This window comes from Cnephaeus nilssonii (genome assembly GCF_951640355.1).
Source record: "Cnephaeus nilssonii genome assembly, chromosome: 11".
NCBI lineage: Eukaryota > Metazoa > Chordata > Mammalia > Chiroptera > Vespertilionidae > Cnephaeus > Cnephaeus nilssonii.
In genome coordinates, this window is record NC_137082.1 from 2,464,549 (window position 1) to 2,470,548 (window position 6,000).

The window sequence follows — 6,000 nt, forward strand, 5'->3', positions numbered from 1 at the left end:
AACTCAGGCCCATGCCTCCCTGTTGGTCACAGGAAGCTCGATGCCACGGGCTGTGTGGGCGGTGGGGTAAGTGCCTCCACCATCTCCACCTGCAGGCTTGTCGGGCACCCGCTCCCACCTCAGCCTGGCCCCCACCGCTCCCACTCAGCAGCACAATCCTGTCTGGGACTCGGCCTGCCTGAGCCTCCCTCTTGACACCTGGGAGAGGCGGTGACCAAGGTGCACCAGCCGCCTGGGCCCCGGCAGCCTCCTCCAGGAGCCGCCTCCCCCCTCCTTCGGCCCATGGTTAGAAGCAGCGCTGCCATGAACAGCCACATACAAGTTTTGGACACTCATTCACGCCTCTTCTGGGCACGTACCCAGGAGCTGGGGCCCTGCAGCCAGAGCTCCCCAAGTGGGCGGGTGGGCAAGCCTGGCAGGAAATGTCTCTGTGACCAGGCCGCTGCCCCTCATCAGAAACAAGTCCCTTCTCCAAATGCCCAGGAGACACAGGTACTCAGAGGCCAGACTTGGGGGTGGGAGTGGCTGAGCTTGGCTAATCTAGGGCAGATGCGGGGAGAGACAGAGAGACGCAGACAGAGACAGAAAGACAGGGAGAGAATGAGAGACAAGAGAGGGTGAGGCAGAGACAGAGCAGTGGAGAGATGGAGGGAAGGAGGAGGGCTTGGGAGGGGGAGAGGGCCGGGCAGTGTGCTGTGGGGAGCTGAGTCCCAGCAGAGCCCGGGGCGGGCCGGCTGTCTGATGCTGCTCTGAGGAAGCAGCCAAGGCCAGGCAGGCCCAGGAGGGAGGCGACTTGCTGAGGGCAAGTGGCCTGGCTGGTCAAGGCCCGGCCCAGCCGCTGCTGAACCCAGGCCAGTGGTGGACGGGAGGCCACACCTGCTGGGCATTTGTGTGGTTTGTGTGGTGCCAGGAGGGGCAGGCTGACCTCAAACTGCAGCTATGACCACGGCAGCCCCAGCAGGGTCAGGTCTGGGGAGCTGCAGATCCAAAGTTGGCAAGGGGTCAGGGCTAATCTGGCCCCTTGAAGGCACCGAGGACGGGAGGCCGGGGTTGGGGGCCGATGGCGGCAATCCAAGCATCGCTCACCCACGGCCCATCCCGTCCTATCCCTGCCCTTCCTGAGATCGGATTCTTGCTGGGCTTGGAGGCCTCCTGGCCATATAAGGCCGCCTGTGGGCACCTCGTGGGAAGGCTGCAGAGCCCTCACCCTGCCCCCCACGGGAACCAGAGCTTGGCCAGGCCCCCAAGGACCAGGCGTGGGAAGGGACCTTCGGAAGCTCAGGTCCTGTGAGGGAGGAGGGTGGGCAGGCCAGGCCTGGGGCTGGGACTTTGGAGAGTCCCACCCATGCCCGTTCCCTCCAGGGCTGGGTATGGATCAGGAAGGTGGCGAGGAAGGGGTGGGGTACTGGTGTGGACACACAGCGACGTATGGGGGATGTGGAATCAGGAGGCCTGGACTCCCAACTTCACAACCCAGTAAGGTGCTGGGAGGTGCCCTGATGCGCCCCCCTCCAGGGAGGTGCATGGGGCTGGGTCCTAAGAGGGGTCTGTTGCTGGACCAGCCCTTTGCACTTGCAGAGGAGGACTTGAGATGGGCTCTCTGAGGAGATGCCTGGAGGGCCCGGAACGGGGGCAGGGAGAGAGGGAGGTGGCCAGACAAAGGGGTGTGGACCAAAAAGGGGGGTCTACAGAAAGGAAGTTACAAGGTGAGCTGATCATAAATCCCTAAATGGGCAGGCGTGGCAGGTTGGGTCCTCGTGTCCCGGACATAAACGCATCTCTTTGCCTGGAGCCAGCCCTGTCCGTTGTCTCTGTGCATCTGGGTTCACACACCTTTGAAATGTGCCTTTGACCCTCCTTCTAACGCACAGCACATGCTCTGAACTATCCTGTGCTCCCACCCACAGGACTTCTCCCGCCTCCACTCAAGTTCCTTACGTTTCTTCCTTAATTCAAATGCATAAAAGAAGCTGGAAAACTGTCATTTCTGGGAAGCATTTGAGATCTTGCCTCCTGGCAATGTCATGTTTGGCTCAAATAAATCTCATAAAAATTCTCTACAGGTTTGGACATTTCTTACGTCAAGGGGACGGGGCGGGGGGGGGGGGGCGGGGGCGGGCAGGGGCTCCATTGTGTTCAGGGTGGAGGTAACCAGGCCCAGGACTGGAGGATCCTCAGGCAAGGGCTGACCAGAAGCGGGGGCAGAGCTGGGCGGCAGCCAGGGGCCTGGCTTTCATCTGAAGCCAAACAGGAGCCCAGTTGCCTGGGGGGAGGCACTCAGCCCCTGGAGCTGTTATCAGAAGGGTTCCAGTCCACCAGGGACAGCCTGACAATGGCGACTTCTGATTGATCCAGGGTCCCAGTGTCAGCTGGGGGAGGGGGCTCTCCAACACTCAGCCCTGGGAGGGAGACACTGAGCCATGGGAGGGGGGCATCCAAGCTAGACCCCGGCCTCTGGACTCCTGGAGTCTGCATTGACGTCAGGCTGATCACCCCATCGAGAGTCACAGCCCCATGTTCCTGAGCATCCCAGGCGCTCGTGCTTTTATAGGGTCCGGCCTGCCCGGCAGGATGCCTGTTGGGAAGGTGAGCCAAGTCGGGGAAGGCAGCTTTGGGGAACCTCTGTGGAGAGTCCAGGACCTGGGACAGGGATGGCCAGCTCAGGCCTCTGGCACCAGAGCACACCTAAGCCTGTCTGTGGCCCTCCCCCCAACCAGGATGCCTGAAGATCAGGGACACAGAGGTCACAAGGCTCCCAGAGGAGAGGCTGTGGCCGGGCAGTGTGTGAGTCAAAACTGTTTGTTCCTTGGTGACCTGGTGGCCTCTAAGGTTCCCCAGGGCCTCGTGCCCTGGAAGCTGAGTATAGTCCAAAGGTGGCCTAGTCCAGACAGCAGCAGGGAGGGGAAGGCAGGACTCCTTCCAGAGCAACAAGGGGCCTGTCCCCAGCCGTCCTCATGCTAAGAACGCAGGGATCTCCCTTGACCCCCTTCATCTGAGGCAGCAGCCCTCAGGGAGGGAGATGGGTGGCAGACCACAAGGGTAGGGGTACCTGGCCTGGGGAGGGGTCCAGCTGCTGCTCTGGGCCTCCTGCTGGCCCTCAGGTCTAGGCCCCCATTCCTCGAGGCCTGTCCTCTGCCCACTGGTCCCAGCCCCGAGTCCCAGCCGAGGGCTTGGAGGCTCCAGCTCAGCAGCGGCCAACAGAGCGGGAGTGCTCCCATCCTGCTGGGTCAGACTTGCGGCCCGCGGGCTGCATGCGGCCCACAATGAGTATTTCTGTGGCCCAGCCAATATAACGGTATGGAAGAAGTGTTTTAATAAAAATTCTGTAACATAGTTTTTACAATATCCTGTTATACATAATTATTAATAACGAACTACAATGTTCACTAATGACTGATGACTATAATCCTGTTGCATTCATTTCCCTTACGCACAGGCGCACCATTTCTCTCCACTAATACTAACAGTGAATATTTTAGCAGCCGATTGTCACATCATTAGTCTTGGACTGACTTGTTTGGTGTGTGTAACAGGAAATATTTTGCTTTCAGAGAACAAGAAAAATAGGTTTATTTGTGTTACCCTTATTAATTTGTGCAGTTATTCAGTGTCTGGTAAGTTAACATTCAAGAAAAAATATTAATTTTTATTAAAATGTTCTATTATTTTTTTATAGCAAAGGTGGAAATTTATTGAAGAACAAGTACAGACTCCCACGTGGGGAGGGAGAAAGAGTCCCTGTTCTATTATTATTTTTTTAAATATATATTTTATTGATTTTTTACAGAGAGGAAGGGAGAGGGATAGAGTTAGAAACATTGATGAGAGAGAAACATCCGTCAGCCACCTCCCACACACCCCCTACCGGGGATGTGCCCGCAACCAAGGTACATGCCCTTGACCGGAATCGAACCTGGGACCCTTGAGTCCACAGGCCGACGCTCTATCCACTGAGCCAAACCGGTTAGGGCTGTTCTATTAGTTTATGTTAACGATTAGGGGCCCAGTGCACGAATTCGTGCACCTTGAAAGGAACTGTGGGCCATGAGGCTCCAGTGGGCACAGGGGCGGGTCTCCGCCCATCCTCCATGCCCTGCCCTGCCCCTCCCACCATGGCCTGGTCTCCTGTCTGCCGGCAGCCCCGCTCCCACCACCGGTGCTCCCAAGCGCTGACAGCGCTGGCCCCACTTGCACCCTCTGACAGTGCGGAGTGATAGGGGCTGGTGCCAGCAGTGGGTGCGAGCGGCAGCTGCTGCCCCGATCGCCCCTCAGAAGCAGGGGGAGGTGGAGAAAGCCTCAGGGATGATTGGGGCCAGCAGCCTCCCCAACCACCCCGCCCCCGCTCACACCCGCTGAGGGCACCAAGTGATTGGGACTGTGCCCGGTGCTGGCAGCGGGTGTGAGCTGTGGCTGCAGCGCCAGCAGGGGGTGCAAGCAGGGCCGTCGCCGCCGGCAGGGGGTGTGAGAGGCAGCTGCCGGCCATCATCGCCCTTCAGGAGCAGGGGGAGGTGGAGAAGCCCTGAGGGGCGATCAGGGCCGGCAGCCTTTGCTTGCACCCGCTGACGGTGCCAAGCAATTGGGACCAACACTGGGCACTGGCAGCAGGTGCGAGCGGCAGCCCCAGCACCGGCAACGGGTGCGAGCGGGGCCAGTGCCAGCAACAGGTACGAGTGCCGGGCGGGACCGCAGTGTGCGGGAGCAAAGAATTTTCAGTAACCACCAGAGGCTCGCCCCGATGCCCCCGCTCACCTGCTCCACCATTCCACTGCGGCCAACGCCCGCCACGTTCCGTGCTCTGCCGCCTGCCGCCTGCCGCCAACGCCTGCCATGTTCTGCGTGCGCGCCCTGGTGGTCAGCACATGTCATAGCGACAGGCTGTTTGGTTGGTTGATTGTTCTGCCATTCGGTCTATTTGCACATTAGTGTTTTATATATATAGATGACTCATTTATTTCAGCCCTTTGTATTCAGCATGCCTCTATCGAAATAAACCTACGTTTCTATGAAAATTGAAGCTTCTGTTTTTTTTGCGGCCACATAAACTTAAACCTTGTTTATTTGGCCCGTCTCAGCCTTTGAATCTGACATGCTTGGCGTACAGCCTCCTGATGAGGCTGCTTCCAGCTGTGAGTCCTCCCCGGCCTGGCTACTGTGGTCCTCCACGCCTGGGACCTCCAGCCGCCAGCCCCCCGCCAGCCGGGAGCACCTGCTTCCTGTTTCACGCGCATGGATGCACTTGCCGCTGGCTTCCCCGGAAGGGCACCAGGAAGAGGTGGCCACACTTCTTCAAACCACAGCACTAGCTCCCTCGCCCCCTTCCTCGGAAACAAACAGGCCAGGAAGCCTCGGCCCCCTCCTCACGCCACACTGCACGGCCCTGCTTCGACACGCGCTCCCCTCAAGGGTGCAGGGCCCAGGGACAGCTGGGGCCTGGGGCCTGGAGGCCCGGCACAGCCACCTGTTAGTCATTGTGAGCACAGGGACGCCGTGTGCGGAGCAAGTGGGCGCCCATGCAGCTGCTTCCCGGAGAGCCTCTGGCTGAGCCAGGTGCTGGGCTTGGCCTGCAGGTCCCCACACCCGCCCCGCAGATGGGCAGCAGGGCTCCTGGGGATGCTATTGCAGTGGGTAGGGGGAGGAAGACACGACTTGGGGCACCCCCGCCCCAGGACTGGGTGTGCCCCTGCTGGACATTCAGGACAGAACACTGGGCTACCTGATTGGGAGGCGCCCAGGAACCTGGGGAAGGCAGTGAGGGGCTGACTTTGTGCTCTTGACTCACCCCTGGACCTTTTGGCCTCCGATTTCCAGTCTTTAAATAGGAAAGGTGACTGTGGCCCGGGAGTCTGAGGAAGGCAGGGACACACTCGCTGGGCCCCTTGGGGATGACTTGGGCAGCAGTGTGATAGTGGGCAGAAATGGACCTCCCCTCCCCTGCCCAGCTCACCTCCCCTCAATGCCCCCATTCTCCATGCTGTCCCCTCCCTGGCTGGGCACATAGGC